The sequence below is a fragment of the Podarcis gaigeae genome (assembly GCF_964106915.1).
Source record: "Podarcis gaigeae genome assembly, chromosome: 2".
NCBI classification, from domain to species: Eukaryota; Metazoa; Chordata; class Lepidosauria; order Squamata; family Lacertidae; genus Podarcis; species Podarcis gaigeae.
In genome coordinates, this window is record NC_139679.1 from 15480461 (window position 1) to 15502057 (window position 21597).

At 44.9% G+C, this 21597-nt stretch overlaps 1 long non-coding RNA gene across 1 annotated transcript; it reads left to right on the forward strand.

Moving 5' to 3' along the window:
• The first annotated feature begins 9675 nt into the window (after positions 1–9675).
• LOC310840016 lies at positions 9676–16595 on the forward strand. The gene is made up of 3 exons (XR_014561761.1): positions 9676–10705; positions 10850–12592; positions 16072–16595. It is a non-coding gene; the product is annotated as an uncharacterized lncRNA (long non-coding RNA).
• Positions 16596–21597: the final 5002 nt, after the last annotated feature.

The window sequence follows — 21597 nt, forward strand, 5'->3', positions numbered from 1 at the left end:
TCTTGTTCCTGCCACCGTGCAGGTTCAGGTAGTCTGGAACCAATGCCTAAGCAACCACTCACATGCTGTGATCAATAAAGTTGTGGCCAAAATTCAATGCCAAAAACCTTAAATTAAAATCTGTGTCTATTGTGTCTTCATTTGGGGGTGGTTTGGGGGGTCTTCACACACAATTAGGAAATCACATTTAAAATGATCATTGTAGCTGTGTTTCCAACCAGGAAGAATAGCTCAAAACAGACCACCTAGGAATCTCTCCCTGATAAGTTATCTGATACCTAAGGTCATATAAATAAACACAGTTCTTTTTAATCTTTCTCGGAGTCAGGACTTGGGGTAGAATCAGAGTACAGAGACAAATAACTGAGAAGCGAAGAACCAAAGACAGTAGGATAATTTTTTCAACTTCCACACTTTGGGGGAGGTGTTGTCCAAGCAGCTTTTATAATAGTATGACACAATAAAATACAAAAACGACTCACTTTGTATATATTTAAAAGATTCAACGGGAACAATCAAACGGAGTTTCTAAATTCAGTAGCCAGGGGGAAAAAACATTCATCCAAATCCAGCGAGAGGCAACATGCAAACATAACTTGGCTTTCTTTTATAGAGGAATCATAGACTCATAGAATTATAGACTCATAGAATTGTAGAGTGGATATTTTACTTTGCATATCTAAGCAATGCTGAGTACGAGACTGCTAGTTATTCTAAAATAGTTTTCTAATTGATTAAGTTATTTATGTATGTAACAACAGCAGCTAGGGTCTTCATGCACAAAAATGGAAGGAAGAAGAAGATCCCACCAAAGAAGATTGGAAAAAGTAAAGTGGACTGTGTAGAATTGGCAAATCTAACAGTAAAAAATAAGAAAACCTAATGATGACTGCTTTGGGGAAGAGTAGAAGCCTTTTTCAGATTATTTAAAGAAATACTACAGTATGATGAATTCTCAAGCAGGATTTGAACTATGAGCAACAGAAGGAATTAAGAGATTACTGTATTGTTGTTATGATATAAAAGAAGATAAGGTGCAGCAAGGGGGAGACATAATTAAAAAAACACACATGGAAAATGGGGTGGGAAGTTGAAAAAAGAAAAGAAAAAATGATCATGTATTGGAGTGTATGCATAACAATTTTTGAGATTTAATAAAATATAGATGGAAAAAGAAGTTTCCTAAAATGTGGCATTTAGAAGAATAGCTCTTCTTGGTCTTAAGACTGTAAATTGTTTGTGTGAGCATTGGCTGCTTGGCTCTCCAGCCAGAAGACAGAAAACACCATACTTTGCTACCATACATTCATAGCTCCTGTACTGTACACCACAGTGTCACCCTGACAGGTCCTCTTTTCAAAGGCCATTTTAATAGCATACGCTAGTGCTTTACCTTTTATGTACATATTAATAAGGATGGATGGATAGATAGAGAAAATAAAGAAGAAGGCTTTAAATCTTTGCAAGACACATAGCTGGGGCACCTCATTCAAATGTTGTAACAACCGTATTCATTCCTTCATAATTTGTAATTACTTTTTTACAGTGCCAGCCGTAACTCTGTCGATCACGTTCATAATAACACACACAGTGGGCCTTTCCTCAGTGTGGGAACGGAAGGGGATAAAACCTGAAAACAAACAGTTTGTCTTCTGTGATATTAGAGTGTAGTTAAAGCATCTATTTAAACACCCCCAATATCTGTCTGGATAATGAGTCCTTCTAGGCACAGATGCACAGGCCTCACTCGGTCGCTTGCTGGCTCACAGGAGGTTGGATATTGTTAGAATCTTTCAGTGCAGTTTTGTGCTCCCAGTGCTGAACAGGGATAGAGAGGGAGAATAGGAATGGCTTGACCAAAAGAAAAGCCATTTGAGTGGTCACAACTTTTATTGTGTACAGTCTACACAGAGTTTAGCACTGCATAGGGCAGGCAGGCAAGGGAGACAACGTCTTCGGCCTGAGGACAACCTTCTCCTCCAGGCACATTTTGGGGGGCTCCCATTCTTGGGTCTCCACCCTCTACATCTCCCCTGGAGGAGGCAATCAGAGAAGCATCTTGGGTGATGAATACAGGGTCTGCATTGGTTCATGTGGGGAGAGGCAGCAGTTGGGGTCCCGAGCTGCACAAGGCTTTGAGAGGTCACTACCAGCACTTTGAAATGGGCCCAGAAAGTAATTGGCAGCCAATGCAGTCATGCCAGAATTGGCATGTCTGTGGCAGCCAACAGGCTGATTGTTGAATTCTGCAACAGGGTGGGTGGCGGTAAGATGTCAAGGACAATGCTGAAGTCCAGGACTAAATTTACAGCCCAGAAATGGGTGAGGATGGAGAGCTTTTTCTCACTGGTGCACTCCAAGACCAGATCTCCTGGAGATGAAACATCCAGTCAATTATCACGAGCAGGGGCAGCCTGTCCAAGAAGGAGAAGGAGAAGGAGAAGGAGAAGGAGAAGGAGAAGGAGAAGGAGAAGGAGAACGAGAACGAGAACGAGAACGAGAAGGAGAAGAATTTATTATTTATACCCTTCCCATCTGGCTGGGTTTCCCCAGCAACTCTGGGCGGCTCCCAACAGAATATTATAAACACAATAAAACATCAATCATTAAAAACTTCCCTAAACAGTGCTGCCTTCAGATGTCTTCTAAAACTCAGATAGTTGTTTATTTCCTTGATGTCTGATGGGAGGGTGTTCCACAAGGAGGGCGCCACTGCTGAGAAGGCCCTCTGCCTGGATCCCTATAGCTTTGCTTCTCACAGTGAGGGAACCGCCAGAAGGCTGTTGGCCCTGGACCTCAGTGTCTGGGCAGAACGATGGGGGTGGAGACGCTCCTTCTGGACGCTCCTCCTACTGCGCCGAGGCCGTTTAGGGCTTTAACACTTTGAATTGTGCCTGGAAACATACTGGGAGCCAATATAGGTCTTTCAGGACTGGTGTTATGTGGTCTCGGTGGCTGCTCCCAGTCACCTGAGGCAAAACAGTACAGTGTCGCTGCCCCCTTGCCGCCTCCCCACCACAGCCTCACTTCTCAGAGTTGTGTGGCTGCTGCTGTGGCTTCTGGGTTTCAGGGACAGCCCCCCAGGGTTGCAGAACTCAGAAACCGAGTTCTGCAGCTATTTCTCTTCGTGAGGAGTGGGAGGTGCCCGTGGCGGCACCAAGAAGGGAAGAGACATGGCAGCAGTGGCAGCAGCAAGTTCTCCCACAGAGCCCTGCAAGATCATGTGAGGACTCTGCAAAATCTCGTGAGCTCCCACCAGAACCTGCTTCTTGTTGCTGCTGCTTCCCTGGTGGTAGAAGTGGGATGCCACCCCACTGGGATTCTTCCACCTGCAGGAGCTGCTTCAGTCTGCCTTATGGGTCCCGAGCTCCAGCCTCACCTGTGCACCTACAACCATCCACCTGCAGTATAAAACAGGATAATCTCATCCTCACGCATTGAGCACATCTGGGGTGAGGCAATAAGTAGGAGAGAGTCCTGTGATGGCCTGGGACTCGGGCTCAGACTCAGAACCAAAGGAGACTCAGTCTGCACCAGATCCTTTGCCTCAGGCATCACCTGAACCAAGTCTGGGGCCTGATCCTGAAGAGACCCAGTCTGCACTGGTTCCCCTGCAAGAAACACCAGCTGGGCCGAGTCAGGGGCCTGAGCCTGCCCTGGCTCCAGATGCGGGGATTACCTTGTTGCCTCCAGCTGGGCCATCACTTACAGCTGTTCCACTACTGGTTTGGTCAGGGGAGGCTGGGGCAGCCTCTGGGTCTAGTAACCCACCGACGTCTCCCGAGCTGCAGAGGCTAAGGGCTGAGAGAAGGAGAGACCTGAGTACTCGCAGGAGGAGTGCTCGCCTTCAGCCGAGACAGGGAGGTGAGTCGCCGGGGGATCAGGACTGGCCGTTACCCTGACAAAGATAAAAGGCTGTTGGACCCTGCCCCAGGTTGCAGAAGTAACATTGCGGTATGCCAGAGATCCTGTACCTCTCCTTGCCTGGTTTCCTGCCTGGTTTCCTGCCTTGGCCCTGTTGGACTGTCTCCCAGCAGAACCTTCGGATTCTGGACCAGACCTGGACCGTGTTTCATCGGTTACCCCTGGGCCCAGCACAGGTCCTTGGTTTGGTGTACCCAAAGTCTGAGATGGGCTGATTTCTAGGGGTGAAACAATAAAAGGGAGGGTTCATGTGTCCCTCAAAAAGTGGTTTGTAAACTGCTTAGCAAGATTTGCAAAGTGAGGTAGACACGTTTTCTGAGACACCAGACTGTTCAGAGTGGTTGAAACAAAGTGATTATGAAGAGTTCCAAAATGATCTTTCCAAACTGAGTGAACGAGCAATAAAATGGCAAATGCAATTCGATGTGAAGAAGTGTAGGGCTGTAAATTGCAAACACATGAACTCGCATGGTTGTGCACTGATCTTACGTTGTCATTCTAGAGGTATGAGGCTGCACTCCTTGACATGCGGCATAAATACGAACTTGGAAGAAACTCAATTGGACCTGAAGGTTAAAGACTTTCCGCAGTCCAAATCTCAAGGAAGGGAGCTGGGCAGTAGAGAAAGATGGCTACCTTCACGTCTTTGAAATTGTGAGATTTGGGGAGCTTTTTTTTAAAAAAAAAATCATTAAAAAAAAGATGGAATGAGAACCCACAGTGACTATTAAAAAGTAACTTTTTAAAAGTCTGAAAAGGTTTTATAATGTTCTGTTCTCTTGGCCTAGACAAATGGAAGGCAGTTTTGTCTCTCTTGGCTGAAAACTGGAAGGTCAGAGATGAAATATTATGGGTTTTATTTTCCATTTTCACTCTTTGGGAGACATGTCAAAAGGGCGGAGAAGAACAGGGAGGGCATCGCCCCTTAGAGGGATAAGCCAAAAAAACATAATTCCTTGTAAAATGAGTATTTTTGCAAGCCTTCTCGGTCAATGATGTTGGAACGCACCTTTGTTTTTCCACACAGGGGATGGAATCACACCACAGAAAGCAAGTCAGATTCACTTAGCCCCCAGCCCCACTGCTGCAGGACTGAGTGCTTAGATCAACTGGGTGAAACAGAGAGTGCTCTGGATGTGAGGAAAGTTTTCATCAGGCAGCATCTGGAGCTGTTAAATCCCACTCTATCAGGGATGGCCTCCAGGAGTGAGCACTCTTGACTGCCCCAATATCACGAGCACAGTCTTCATAGCACACAGTAAAAGAAGACATATGAAGGGACCGCTTCAAAGGAAAGGACAGGCAGGAATCTGTTAGGAACAATAACGTAATAACAAGAACATAAGAAAAGCCCATCCCTTCTAGCATCCTGCTTACCAAAGAGGCCAGCCCAGATGCTTCCAGAAAACCAACAAGCAGGGGAGGAGGACAATAGCTTCCTCTTTCTTCTGCTCCCCAATACAGTGTTTGCACCTTGCAAAATGCAAAATTTTGGACTGGATGCAAAATTCAGCACCCCAAGCATATTTATCGAATTTGGCCTATTGAAACCTAACACATCCCATTCCCCACCCCCAAAAAGTATAGAAATGCATATATACATATGACACCCAAAGCAACACACCAATGATAACATCCATAAAATGTCATAAAATCATCATATAAAACAATCAACACTTTAAACAGAAGTCCTAAAGTCAACAGTCTCCCAGGCCCAGCAACTACATAAATTAAAAGCATCTGTGCAGCAAGTGGCTCCATCGTCAGCGAATGCTTTCCTAAACAAAAACAACGGAAAAGACTCTCCCTGGGGAATGCGGAAGAAAAATTGATTAAATGGCAACGTTATAAGATGAACGCACCCATGATCATTTAAAAGGTACCCTCAAAGGGGTAAGAGAAAGTATACCACAGTGGCTCCAGTTCTAGTCAACACTTCCACTGAAACCTTGGATGAATAAGTGGTGAATATGAAGGTGCTCAGTGTAATCAAAATATTTGTCTATGGGCATACATTGCCCTCTCTTGCCCTGTGACTATGTAATCACTAGGCCACATAATCTCATTTACTGTGTGGCCCCCAATTGGCTGGATCTACCCACATGACTGATTCACAAAAAATTAGCCCCTCTCTTAACTGACATTAGTTGCCCTCACTGACATAATCCTGTAGTCGGATATGGTTGGCTATGTAAGCATCATGTCTTCATCTCAATCACTATGTTATCCCTAATTGGTCACAAAGATGGTCCAGAAGGAAGAATCAGAAAGCTGCAGAGGGTGGAAGGACTGCTGCTAAGGCATCAACTGATAAGGGAAATAGAACTAAAAACAGATTTACATATATGACATTTTTTCACAATTGAGGGGCTTTCCAGGATATATTTCTTATTCTCCGTCGCCCAGAAAAATCAAGAGCTCCAGCATAAGAATCAAAATAGAAGAATATTTACTGCAGCCTTAGAAGATACTCAGATTTTTGAATGGCTTTAAAAGGCTGTTGGAAGAATGCACAAATGCACTCACACCAGTTTATGCGTAGAAGACTACACTGAGGAAAACAGAGGAAATTTTTCTGTCTGTTCCTTAAGGACCCCCCAAGAAACACTACGGGTTTGGATACAATAGTGGGGTGGGTAGGGGATCAAATGGCACAAAAGTCATCTGAAATTTTCAGAGCAGAACAACTGGGCAGCAGAGCGAGTTGCCCGTCGAAGCAGTGAGATCTCCTCAGAGGGCTTTTTAGAAGAGGCTGCTAAACCAACTTTTGTTGTTATAAGACAGTTCAGGCCTGACAGAGGATGTTTAACTTGATGACCCTCAGAGCCCCACCCAGCTCTGCGCTTCTATATTTGTGGCTGGTCTGAGACACCAGGTCTTTACACGCCCGTCCCGCAGTAGCCGCTAAGTCTGTTGACGTCAGAATGGAAAATTCCATCAGATGAGATCATCTCAACGGGTGCCGCCTCTGGTCCTTAATATGACCCTCATAATTACTAGACTGAGGTGGATACCTCACAAGCAGCACTGGGTAGAAAAGCTTGGGAGAAGGGATGCATTTTTCTGGAGGCTTCAAACAATCGCTCTGTGTTTCTTCTCTGCCTGCATTGCCACACCAAGAGAGGCCCATGCAAGTGGCTAAAGCAACTGAGCCTCTCTCTCTCTCTTTTGCCCACTCTCCACCCTTCCTTCAGGAGAATCCTGTGTGTTCACTACTGACAAGATCCTGCCATTGATAGCCATCATATTTATTGGTTATTGTGTCTCCCACCCCACTTTCCTATTCAGGCTACCAGAATCCTCCATGGCTGATCAATAAAGTGAGAAGTACCGGTACTTGTGCTTAGGCTATTTCCAAACTCAGGTTGCAACAAAATATTAAAATACAATAGTCTATTAAACATTAAAAGCTTCCCTAAGCAGGGCTGCCTTCTGATGTCTTCTAAAAGTCTGGTAGTTGTTTTTTTCTTTGACATCTGGTGGGAGGGCGTTCTACAGGGTGGGCGCCACTAGTGAGAAGGCCCTATGCCTGGTTCCCTGTAGCTTCACTTCTCACAGTGAGGGAACTGCCAGAAGGCCATCGGCGCTGGACCTCAGTGTCCAGGCAGAACGATGGGGGTGGAGACGCTCCTTCAGGTATACTAGGGCATGAAGGTTCAACCCAGATGTATGAAGAGGGCTGATGTGTGCGGACATTCGGTGAGTGGCGATGGGCACATGACATGTGATTAGCAACTAGAGTCACAACAGTTTTTATGCCTTTAACATCCTTTCTGTGTTAAAGGAGCTAGCTAACAGGCAGAGCTGATTGCTCTTGTTTTACCTGTGGCAGGAGTGTGTTGTTTTTGTGGGTCAGAATAACCTCCAATTTTTTTGTGGTGGACTAAAAGGGGGGGGGCTGGGGTGGTGTTCATGAATGTTAAATCAGCCACCTCCAAACTGCTGTCCTCCAGATGTTGTCGGACTACAACTCCCAACAGCCTCAACCAGTGTGCCCAATTGTCATGGATAATGGGAGTTGTAGTCCAACATCATCGGGGAGGGCAGGTAAGAGAGGCCACCAGCTTAGTTTATACAGTATTTAGCACATATTGGTGAGGCCATCCAGCCATGAAGCTCACCAGGTGAGCTTAAGGCAGTCACTCTTTCTCATTTCTAACCTACTTCACAGAGTTGCTGAGATGTAACACTGCTCGTGCCTTAAGGGCTGTTGTAAAGATTATTGACATAATGGATGTGAACACTTGAAATGCCCTATCTAAATGCTAAGTATTATTAAATATTAAAGATCAAGTATTCCTGGTGCTATTGCAGATGCCAATACGTGACTGTGGGAAGTTACAGTGTTTTGATAATCACATCAAGCTGTTCAGCTATGGACTAATAAATAATCTGATATTTGGGCGCCACACCCATGTTGCTTGAAGTTTGCTCAGAACTCTTCAACCTATTACTCATCATCACGACTTTGGGCAGATCAGTGGCTTGCCATCCAGGGCTAACATAGCACATTAAGCTACTCTGATGTTTTAAGTATCCATGTGGTATGTCTGGAAGTGGGAGGTTGTATGGATATACCCATACATTATCCTGGGGAAATGTCCCAGTAGTTTGCACTCAGAAAGATCTATGGGGACACTTTGGGGTGTGACCCAGGATTCCGCCAAATTATGTGGGTTACAGATAAATAAATGGTTGGGCACCATATGCTTGTCAGATTAGTGGTGCTGAACCTATAAACCACACTTTTCTTTTCTTTTTTTAAAAAAGATAACATCACAAATATTGGGAATTATCTCTGAATGCTAAGAATGAGCACAACAAAATTCAGCAAATTTCTAAACAGATGATTTGCCCTGTTGTCACTCCCTTCCTGGACTGTACTATGGGGGCAAATGGCAGATTGCATGACTGAAAGCTCCCCTGTGACTTAGTATTCATACACACACACTTGGAAAAGGAGAATGTCAGGGAGGAAACTAGACAAAAAATTCCCTTCTCTTCTATACCTAGTTCTCTATGTACAACCCCACACACTTTATATCAGGAGCATTCAGCCACACAATCAATCCCTAGCATCTATTCTGCAATGGTATAGTCCATGATCTGTTTTGCCTAGGGAACCCAGTAAAAAAACATTAGGGGTTATATCCAAATGCTACTGCTACACAGAGCAGAACTATTGAAATCAAGGAACCTTTAGTTGTGCTTATTAATTAAAATGAGTCTATCTTTTCCATTGCATCTCTTCCTAGCAATTGTTTAATCTCGTTCCTCTTTGAGGAATCGTTGAAATCACTGCTTCTTGACATCTTCCAGGGAAAAGAATGATATGATAGCCATGTTCAAATATATAAAAGGATGTCACATCGAGGAGGGAGAAAGGTTGTTTTCTGGTGCTCAAGAGAAGCGGACACGGAGCAATGGATCCAAACTACAAGAAAGAAGATTCCACCTAAACATTAGGAAGAACTTCCTGACAGTAAGAGCTGTTCAACAGTGGAATTTGTGCCAAGGAGTGTGGTGGAGTCTCCTTCTTTGGAGGTCTTTAAGCAGAGGCTTGACAACCATATGTCAGGAGTGCTCTGATGGTGTTTCCTGCTTGGCAGGGGGTTGGACTCGATGGCCCTTGTGGTCTCTTCCAACTCTATGATTCTATGATTCAATCCTTAAAAACAAAAACCCTCCTTATAACGACAAATAAGTAGCACATCCTACTGTATTTTACCATTTCTGATATAGACAGGCACCTTTTCTCTTTGTGATATTTCCCTATACTAAAAGACATTTCATTATTCTGAATAATCAGATTATAAAAGTGATTTTTCTGGCGCAACCAGACAAAAACAAGACAACTATCAAATCCTCTCATCTTCTAGCAACGGTTACACCATCAGTTTGGGAACAGGCTTGTTTCTCGTAGAGATGCGTTGCCAAACCCCCAGTCTAAATCGAGCCGTGTTAAGTAAGGTGAATTCCCATCCAGACCCTTTCAACTGCTACTTATAACGGGCGGCTGCTTTTAATAGAGCTGGACTGTCGCCTGCATTGGGATAGGGTGGGGTGAAGGTTTGCACCCTCTTGGAAAGGGGTGGATTTAGCAGCCTTCAGAAGTGTGCAACTTGTCTGAAGGGATCCACATGTTCCTAATACAATGCAGATGTTCCACAGCTGGTTTCCCGCCTGTTGTTGCTTCCCTTCTCCCCCCTCCACCCGCCCAGCCACTTTTTATTTCATTTTCTCTCTCCCTCACGTCCTTGAAACGATCTTTCAAATACGACAAAAAAACTTCCAAGATTCTACACCAGAGCAATATCCAGCTTTTATCGTTCTCTTGTCTCATCCACTGCCCAAGCCTGCATCTTCTCCCGATAAGGAAGATGCAGTTTCCATGCATCACCAACTGAAACTGTGGAAGGAAACATGTGCAGCAACAGTTGCCCCAGGCAGATGGCCCAGGGGACAATGGAAAAGCAAGGGGTTGGAGCCAGAGGCTTTGGACTCCTGGACCAATTCCCAGCTTTGCAACACACACCTCTCCATTCTCTCAGGGTGGATCCCCTCATCTGCACAGCAGCAGTAAGAAATCCCAAAACAGAAAGGATAAATGGCCTACATTTGAGAGATGGGAGGCATTCCGTGTGGGGCAGAGGAAACCAACATGGTGCCCTCCAGATATTACAGACTACAATTCCCATCATTGTCCAGTGCCCATGCTGGCTCAGGCTGATGGGAATTCGAGTCCAAAAGCATCTGGAGTGAATCACATTGGCTACCATAGGTACTGATTTGTTTTTAACTGTTTTTGTTTTTTTGTATTTTGCATTTTTTGTCCTTTTTCTTATTTTTTCTTTTCTTTTTTCTATTTTTGTAATTTCTTTGAAATTTTAATAAATATTATTTTTTTTAAAAAAAAAAAACATAGGCATAGGACTTGGGCTGAATTATCTCAGAATTTTCCAGTGTAGATCAAAAGCCTGTTCTTCCCCTGTTCTTTGGAGCCTTTAAAGCATCCTTGGATCTCTCTGGGAACACCACACTTCTCTGAGCCGAATGGCTCTTCCCACATCTATTCATCATGTCATATTCAAGGTTGGGTATATTCTAGGCAATACGTTTCAAAGCCGGGAAACAGCCATACACCATTAAATCTTTCAATGCATCAGGGGACAAGGCAGTCACAGATTCCATTGCCTGTTGCTTCCCAGTTGCTACATACACACACAAACATAGCACCACCAACTTGATGTATGGCACACCTGAAGACCCGATCAGTCTGCAGGCTGCAGAGAAGGGTAAATGACAGGGCTGGGGAGGGGAGGGACAGGAGAGGCCATGGCCACTTTACTTCTTACGGCATTGGAAAATTCAGAGCAGGGGGAGCAAATATGGCACCCTCCAGATTCTGGATTGCAGTTCACATCAGCCTCAGCTGTCATGCCCAAGGATCAGGGATCATGAGAACTGTAGTCCACAACATCTGGAGGGCACTACATTGACTACCCCTGATGGGGAGGGTGCATGAATGTTCTCCAGTTTTAAATCTGGCAATCTTAACCAGGCGAGAACCGATGTTTGTTTGTTTTTAATTAATAGCTACAGAACGCAACATCATGAAAATTCAAATTTTCATGGCACATACTTTTTGGTCAGAAAGTTCTGCTCTGTTCTGGGTTTTTGTTGCTAACAGAAATCCAGTATAAAATACTGGCTCTTTCCTTTAGATCATAGCATTAATTCTCCTCCTCCTCCTCTTCCTGCCAGTGCCAGTGCCAATTCCATTTCAGTCTTTTTTTGTATCTCCTATGAACAGATCTGTTCTATCTGAAGTGCATTTTCACTCCCCCAGCTGCCACCCCTAAATGTATTCCAGAATGGATCCCCTCCCCATTTTAACTTTTTAGGCTAGGGATGGGGAAGCTATGACCCTCCACATAGGTCTTGACACCCCTGATCGTTGGCCATGCTGGTTGGGATTGATGGAAAATTGTGTCCAACAATATCTGAAGGACCATAGTTTCCCCAGCCTTACAATAAAGATGCCCATTGCTTTGCCTTCTGTGGGCTGGGTCCTCTTCACTTTACCCAATCGCTTATCCACAACTTTTGGTTCCCCCTTGCAAATCTTCCTAGTTTCATAAACCTTATTCCCTTTAATCCCAAATCCTGCAGATCAAAAGGTCTTACATTTTATTGTTATTTAAAAAAACAAAACCCTGCAAAACTAATCAGGGTTATAGCAATTCAAACTGTGAAACAAGCTCATTTGTTCAGATCTGCATATATATATATTTAGGAGGCAGGGGTTCTCTTCCAGGGGAAGAATATTTTCCTTTTGCTTCATGTGGAATGGTAGAATTACAGAGCACCCCGGGAACAGCAGGAAAATTGACCTCAGTTGAGAGCTTGAGGAAAAAGCAACTCCCCATTAGCGTCCAGACTTATTGGGTTTATGACATATGGCTGGGAAGCTCTGGTTCTCTCCAGCAGATGTCAGAACTGCACAGGCTCCCAGCAGCTGACATCTCATTCCACGATTAGCAAGGAGACATGGGATGTCCCCCCACCCACCCCCACCCCTCTGGCACAGATCTTTGCAAGAAGTTTTAGCATGGCTGACACTCTTCTTTCCACCCTGGTGATCTCCGCAAGGAGCTTCACATTTATAGTGAACGGCCTTGCCCTCGAGGAGGCCGTATATAACTCTCTTTTTTTGTATGTATTTATGGCTGATTATTTGCGTAGACTGGCTCTGTGTATTGAAGGGGAAACGGTATTGCGGTATTTTCACATGCTGGTGAAAATTGCATCTGGTTGCTTGTTATGAGTTTGCATGTTTATAATGCTACTTGGTGTTATTCTAAGTAGTCCCTTTCTGCTCATAAACGTGCGGTTGGATGAGCCTTGAGAAAAGAAAACCCTGGGCAGTGTATATTTTTGTGATTTCCCCTACAGGTCCGGTGTCAAGAGAGCAGATTTCTTGTTTTCCCATCCATGGAGGCAATTGATGGCAGACGCCTTTGCTCTCTTTTTTTTTTGCAGGCACATTGTGTGTTAGCTCTGGCTGTCCTCCGCCAAACCTCTCTCTGCTTTGCATATGGGGCGGGGAAGGAAAGGTCTGGAGACACCGAGATGATAAAGTGAGCTGTCAATTTTTGCATTTTATTTTAAATGAGAGACAAGAAAGACTTTGCTGCTCCTCTAGGCTGAGCTCATGCCACATGCATGAGCATGGCTCAAAGGAAGAAGGGAAGGAAACTGGATCAGAGCAGTCAGAAGATATATTGCGGAAAGCAATATATCGGGTGCTAGTTTGTTGCTCACTTTCAGTCCCAAATAAGAACAGCCTGCCGAATCAGGCCAAAGACCAATCTCATCCAACATCCTGTGGCTAAACAGATGCCTATGGGAAGCCCCCAAGCAAGGCATCCAAAGCACATTTCTTTCTAGATATTTTTTTAAGGTGAACATTTGCTGAATGCATACTCAATCATAAAGGACATTATTTTTTCCCCATCAAACTATAACTTGACTTTCCAGCTCTGAGGCTTCTGTGGTTTGACTGCCCAAATGTGAGAGATTTCTATATACCTACCACATCTCTGGAAGTGAGAGCTGGACCATAAAGAAGGCTGATCGCCGAAAAATTGATGCTTTTGAATTATGGTGTTGGAGGAGATTCTTGAGAGTCCCATGGACTGCAAGAAGATCAAACCTATCCATTCTGAAGGAAATCAGCCCTGAGTGCTCACTGGAAGGACAGATCCTGAAGCTGAGGCTCCCATACTTTGGCCACATCATGATAACATAAGACTCCCTGGAAAAGACCCTGATTTTGGGAAAGATGGAGGGCACAAAGAGAAGGGGACAGCAGAGGACGAGATGGTTGGACAGTGTTCTCAAAGCTACCAGCCTGAGTTTGACCAAACTGCGGGAGGCAGTGGAAGACAGAAGTGCCTGGCATGCTTTGGTCCATGGGGTCACGAAGAGTCGGACACGACTAAACGACTAAACAACAAACCACATCTCCTAAATTTTGTGGGTCATGGTGGGAAGGGTTGAACGTTGATGGCTGTAAGCTTTTTTTATCTAAAGGTCACAACTGTGGGCAACCGTGATTCGTCCTCAGGAGAATCCTGGCAGCTGAGGGGGCTGGGTTGCCACTCCATACAACACAACCACACATACCCTCTGCACATGCCTATGAGCAGGACCTGAGTGCAATAGCACACTCCTCATTGGGTTTTGAAAAAATAATTGATTATTGATTTTTTTCAATTAAGTACCAACGAAAAGGTAGTAACATAAACATGCACTTAAACTGAAACATAACACAGGTGTTTCTTTTGTGGGTGGCAACATGGAAGAATATAAAAGCGGGTATTGTTGGAGAGATGACCGTTCACATAAAAGGTAAGTTCAGGTATGTGATTCCCAGCAAATGGTATTCAGAGACATACTCCCTCTGACAGTGGAGGTACAACATTGCCGTCATGGATAGTGACTGATCCTCCATGAAGTTTATGTCAAGTTGTGTGAACGTGAAGACAAGGCAAGATGGCTGACGACAGATAAGCAAGAGTCTCTTCATTGGCCAATGGATGAATCTGCCCAGGAAGGTTTTAAGACTCTGGCTTATGACTTATGTTTCTTGCAGGTCTAGGTCACAGTCTGAGCACAATTCAAAGTGTTGGCCTTGGTCCAGTATATCTGAAGGAGCGTCTCCACCCCCATTGTTCTGCCCGGACACTGAGGACCAGCGCCGAGGGCCTTCTGGCGGTACCCTCACTGCGAGAAGCCAAGTTACAGGGAACCAGGCAGGGGGCCTTCTTGGTAGTGGCACCCGCCCTGTGGAACGCCCTCCCACCAGATGTCAAAGAGAACAACAACTACCAGACTTCTAGAAGACATCTGAAGGCAGCCCTGTTTAGGGAAGCTTTTAATGTTTGATGTATTTAAATATTTTGTTGGAAACCGCCTAGAGTGGCTGGGGAAGCCCAGCCAGATGGACGGGGTATAAATAAATTACTATTATTATTATTATTATTATTATTATTATTATCCCCATCTGATATCCCTTTGCAGGGATGTTGCTGGACTCCAGCTCCCACCATCCTTGGCCGTTGACTATGCTTGCTGGAGCTGATGGGAGATGGAGTGCAACCACATGTGAAGGGTCACAGATTCCCCGCCCTTGGCTTATGGCCTGATTCCTGGTTCAGGGTGCACTGCAGGTTCAAAGATGCTCAACTGACCTAACATCTCTGGAAGCTTTTAGACAAGTGCTCTTTCCACTCTGTTGCCTTGCCTCAGCTGCCACAGGGCTAGGGAATGGGGAAGAAATTCCATTCTGTTTTCATTTAAAAGAAAACGTACCTACTTTGCACAATATACTAATTGAAACACACCCATTCTTTGAAACTGGCACTTCTCCAAATTTTGCAACACAGCTCTCCAGCCAAGTAAGCTGTACAAAAATTAGGGTATATTAGGTCGAAGTGTCATAATTAGTGAAAATGGGCATATATCATAATTAGTGAAAATGGCACACAAAATATATTATATTAATGAGAGACAAATGTTTTGCAAATTTGTGCACATTAAGCAGAAACCTGGCTAATCTACTGCAAATCACCCAGAAATATCTCACTAGCTACTTTTCTCCTTCCCCTGATCTAGAAAGGTCACCCCTTTTTTCGACACAGGAGTTACGTTCCCTTGACACAGGAAAGCTAATAGAAACCATGTGTTAAAACATTACTGTAATACACAGAGTTCTTAGGCTGATTTGTGTTTGAGAGCAAGCAGAGCTGAGTCATACCCACACCATACATTTAAAAGATATTAAATGCATATTTAAAACACACAGCTCCCCCCTGCAAGAATTATGGGAACCGTAGTCTCCTCTCACTGAGCTACAATTCCAGCATCCTACAGTTCCCAAGTTTCTTGTGAGGAAGCCTTGTGTTTTAAATGCATGGTGTGGAGAGGACCTTGATGACAAGTACAGTACTATACAGATGTAGGACAGGGCATTGAAGTGGGTGGGGGTTTTGTGTGTCTTTCTAACACAAGCACACACCAATCTCAATGGGTGTTGGACTGCTCAATCTCCTCTCTGTTGTCATCCCACCCTGCTATTGGCAGACAGATGTCACACCGCTGAGAAGGAGAAGAGGAAGTCGTGGTAACGCCTGCAATGTGGTTGGAGGAAGTGGAAGCAGTATTGCAACTGGAGAGGAGGTTGGGGGAGCAACAAAGGGACGACGGTGGCCACCAAGCCTGCTCAGGTTCAAATTCTCACTCACCCATGAAGTCCACTGGGTGACCCTCAGTCATTCATTATCTCTCGGCCTAAGATACTTCACAGGGGTGTTGTGGAGATAAAGCGGGGAGTTGCTATGTATGCTATCTTGAGTTCCTTGGTGGGATAAAGGTAAAGGTAAAGGGACCCCTGACCGTTAGGTCCAATCGTGGCCAACTCTGGGGTTATGGCGCTCATCTCGCTTTATTGGCCGAGGGAGCCGGCGTACAGCTTCCGGGTCATGTGGCCAGCATGACTAAGCCGCTTCTGGAGAATCAGAGCAGCGCACAGAAACGCCGTGTACCTTCCCGCCGGGGTGGTACCTATTTATCTACTTGCACTTTGAGGTGCTTTTGAACTGCTAGGTTGGCAGGAGCAGGAACTGAGCAATGGGAGCTCACCCTGTCACGGGGATTCGAACCGCCGACCTTCTGATCGGCAAGTCCTAGACTCTGTGGTTTAATCCACAGCACCACCCGCGTCCCTCCTTGGTGGGATAGAAATGCACTGTACACTGGTACCTTAGAAGTCAAACAGAACCCGTTCTGGAAGACTGTTCGACTTCCAAAATTTTTAGAAAGCAAGGCATGGCTTTCAATTGGCAGCAGGAAGCTCCTGCAGCCAATCAGAAACCACGAAAGCTGCATTGGACGTTCGGGTTCCAAAGAACATTTGCAAACTGGAGCAGTCACTTCTGGGTTTGCCGCATTTGGGAGCCAAAATGTTTGACTCGCAAGGCATTCGAGATCCAAGGTACGCCTGTAAAATGTACAAGTTTGTGCATGCAGAATATATTTTCCGCATGCACAGGAATTCTACCACATTCCAAATGGTTCTGATGAGGCTGAGCATGCTTTAGGGGATGTGGGGGGAATGTTGCAAGGTAGGAAGTGGCAAAGTTAAAATCTCACTTAACAAATGCCACCTAGCAAATGCCCAGGGTCCATGCCAATCATTTATTTTCCAAAACATTTCTCAGTGTGAATTCACACCACCTCTGCTCTGCTGGAGTCTACGGCACTCCTGTATCCTTGACACTTGGTCTCTAATTTGATGCTGGAGTTTGGGAGGGTTGGGATTAGCAAGCAGATATAAAGGCATACCGTCACAGGTTATATGGGGAATTCCTATAGGATCATACGCTTTAAAGCTGAATGCAGAATTGGAGCTACCACGAAATCCCAATGAAAACAACCCTCATCTGCAGCACGGCTGTTCTCAAATATTCCAAAACCACGAGCTGAGCCTGCCTCCAAAAATATGTTGAGGCTTTCCAAAATTATATTCTGGAGGGCTTGTTTTCTTTTTTCTTTTTTTAATGTGGCTTCTGGCTTAGGCCTCATTGCAGGCATGTTTTCTCAGACCTTGCTCAAACACCATGAAATATCTTTTAAAAGAAAAAGAAAAGAAAAAAGACTATCACCCAACATCCTTCTGTTTTCAGCCGCTGAAATATTACAGAATGACCTGCCTTGCTACCTTCTCCTGCTAGCAGAGCCAAATTCATAGCTGCCTTTTCGTGGACGGTTCCCTTCAAAAATAAAAATTGTGCCTGAGGTTTTATTTCATTACTGACTAGGATCAGGGAGCCTGTGGCCCTGCGGATGGTGTTGGGATTCCAACTCCCATAAGCCCCAGCCAGTACAGTGGTACCTCGGGTTAAGTACTTAATTCGTTCTGGAGGTCTGTTCTTAACCTGAAACTGCTCTTAACCTGAAGAACCACTTTAGCTAATGGGGCCTCCCGCTGCCGCCGTGCCACCGCCGCATGATTTCTGTTCTCATCCTGAAGCAAAGTTCTTAACCCGAGGCACTATTTCTGGATTAGCGGAGTCTGTAACCTGAAGCGTATGTAACCTGAAGCGTATGTAATCCGAGATACCACTGTATAGCCAATCAGGGATGACAGGAATACTAGAACCTTGTTGAGCTGTTTTAAAAAGAATAAAAATAAGTAGCATAATGAGATAGGCCTATTTTGAAAGACTGGCCCTTAACCTCTGATGTACGCACAAACCCAACATTTTCATTTTGTCACACTCTAACTTGACTAAGACTGTAATCTCAAAGGAAGCTTAAATAAAATCATTCTGCCTTCTGAATAGAGGATCAGGTTGCAAGAAAGATTCTAACATTCAGCTCGTGCTCCTACGTACTGTTTACACAGAGTGCTGGCTTAGCCACACCACAGGAGTGTTTCTGTGTGTACCTCTTCACTGTCTTTTACATACCATTGTATGAATAGTGGATACCATTCACCACTATGTGGAAATGGCATTGCTGCGCTTTGGTGTGCTGTTGCAATGAAAGCAAACGTTGCCTCCCACTCCCAGTACGGAACGCTCTGGCTTTTGCCGAACTGGATCACACAGGGTAGTCTTGAAGGAGCATATTACAATATAATTGTTCTATTATTGAAGGACATGCTTAAATGTTACATTGCAAATGGGCCCCTCGTTAGAATGTCTAGCCTGGGCAGATAGAGATAAAGAACAATGATTTATTGTCATACCAGGATGAGGGAGGTTGCAGGAAGGAGGGAGAGAAGACCAAGACCTTATATGGTAATATAGGAACTTATTATAAGTTTCGATTTCCCAGAAATCAGGTGACTTACAAGAAATCAGGTGACTTACAAGAGATCAGGTGGTATTCTATTTTGCAAATCTATATAAAGGGGGCGCACCCTGACTACTGTGTACAGGTTGCGTACTGATCGCCCTGTGCCTTTGTTCTGCATATGCACTTCAAATAAAAAAATCCTGTTAATAACCTGCAAGAGCGTTTTGCCGCTTTGTGTGAATCTGTGCTTCAGGGACCCAAATAGCAGATATGTGTGGTCCTTCAGTCTTATGTGGAGAGTCGAGCTGGATTTGCATCAGTCATTACAATATACAGAAAAGGCACACACACAACCCCTCCCAACGCAACAATGGGGATTGTTGGAGGATGGATGGCGGCCAGCAGATTGAGGTTGAATCGTGACAAGACAGAAGTACTATTCTTGGGGGACCGGGGGTGGGTGGGTGTGGGGGACTCCCTGGTCCTGAATGGGGCAACTGTGCCCCTGAAGTACCAGGTGCGCAACCTGGGAGTCATTTGGGACTTACAGCTGTCCATGGAGGCGCAGGTCAATTCTGTGTCCAGGGCGGCTGCCTACCAGCTCTATCTGGTACGCAGGCTGAGACCATACCTGCCTGTGGACTGTCTTGCCAGAGTGGTGCATGCTCTCGCTTGGACTATTACAAAGCACTCTGTGTGGGGCTACCTTTGAAGGTCACCTGGAAACTACAACTAATCCAGAATGTGGCAGCTAGACTGGTGACTGGGAGTGGCCACCCGGACCACATAGCACCGGTCTTGAGAGATCTGCATTGGCTCCCAGTACGTTTCCGAGCACAATTCAAAGTGTTGGTGCTGACCTTTAAAGCCCTAAACAGCCTCTGTCCTGTATACCTGAAGGAGCATCTCCGCCCCCCATCATTCAGCCCAGACACTGAGATCCAGCGCCGAGGGCCTTCTGGCAGTTCCCTCATTGCGAGAAGTGAGGTTACAGGGAACCAGACAGAGGGCCTTCTCGGTGGTGGTGCCCATCGTGTGGAACGCCCTCCCTTCAGATGTGAAGGAAATAAGCAGCTATCTTTAAAAGACATCTGAAGGCAGTCCTGTTTAGGGAAGTTTTTAATATTTAATGCTGTATTGTTTTTAACACTTCTTTGGAAGCCGTCCAGAGTGGCTGGGGAAATTCAGACAGATGGGCGGGGTATAAATAATAATTTTATTATTGTTGTTGTTGTTGTTGTTGTTGTTATTATTATTATTATTATTATTATTATTATTATTATAGCTCTGGTACCTCTTTTCTACCTATATCACAGGCTGTTCAGCTACCCTTGTTGTGCTGGTTTCCAAATAAAATCATTTCGGAACACGTTTGCCTAGCATACAGATCTGAATTAATTCAATTCCTAATTAAGGGGTGGTCAGTTAACCTGCAGAGGAGTAACGCATGAGCCACGGATTCGAGCTGCAACACCGTTCTGGCAAAGCCGATCTCGCAGAATGCCAAAAGGCAATTACATCTCATGGAAGCAATGAATGCTTGCACAAGACCTTAGGTAAGAAATGCTCACAGCAAAAACCTAAGGGCAAGATGGTGGAATAAACGCCAGGGAGGCAAAACAAGCCTACACCTTGCAAATTCTTGCAGCTGTTTCGAAATCCTGAGTGGGTTTACGGTTCGTTTTTTAAAATACAGTGTAGGGTGGCAAGCAATCCAGAATATACTTCGTTGGTGAGAACCACTTCCTCATTTCTGTTAAATCCCCTTCATACCTGCCAACATCCACAGGCAACAAACCTGGAAGATTTTTATATTTGCATAATGAAATATAATGTGTGCATTGACGGGGGTTTCCCTACAGCCTCGTAAATGTAATGGAAGAGAGAAGATCTTTTTTTTGCTCAGGAAATCAGCCCAGTTGGCACGTTCACCTTTTGCACAGCCTTCCGTGCGAGGACATTTCAGGGCCTCGCAATTACCCTACAATGTAGGTTAAGGGGCACAGCCCAGAAACAGCTACAGTGCTTTCCTTACATTTTCTCTCCAAACACTCATTCAGTGTCTGTAAGCCTAAAACACAAGGAGTGAACATGTACGGATTAAGGTTCAGAAAAACGGCGACCTTGTTACACCACCAGTGCAAAAAGGCAGATCCTTGCCCCAAGGAGCTTGAAATATTTGTTTCACAACGTCATTATTTCACAAGATTTATGTACCGCTTGATTGTAATAAAGCAGTTTATGGAAAATAAGAGTGCCAACGGTGCAGCAGAGAACAATTAGGGGAGTGGGGAGAGAAAGAGGAAGAGCAAAAGGGTGGTAGTACAGTGGTACCTCGGTTTTCGAACGTAATCCATTCCGGAAGTCCTTTCGAGTTCTGAAATGTTTGAAAACTGAAAACGGAAGCCTCAAAATGGAAGCTTCAATATGGAAAACTCAAAACGGAAGCGGCGTTCGAGTTCTGAAATGTTCTGCTACGGAGGCATTCGAATACCGAGGTACCACTGAAAATAGCATTATTCTGGTACACCATAGGGGAGAAGAGTTTGGATTTGATATCCCGCTTTATCACCACCCAAAGCGGCTAACAATCTCCTTTCCCTTCCTCCCCCACAACAAACACTCTGTGAGGTGAGTGGGGCTGAGAGACTTCAGAGAAGTGCGACTGGCCCAGGTCACCCAGCAGCTGCATGTGGAGGAGCAGGGAAGTGATTCACCAGATTACGCAACTACAGCTCTTAACCACTACACCACACTGGCAGTAGCTACCTATTGTTGGCATCCACCTGCCTCGAAAGACAATGGAGT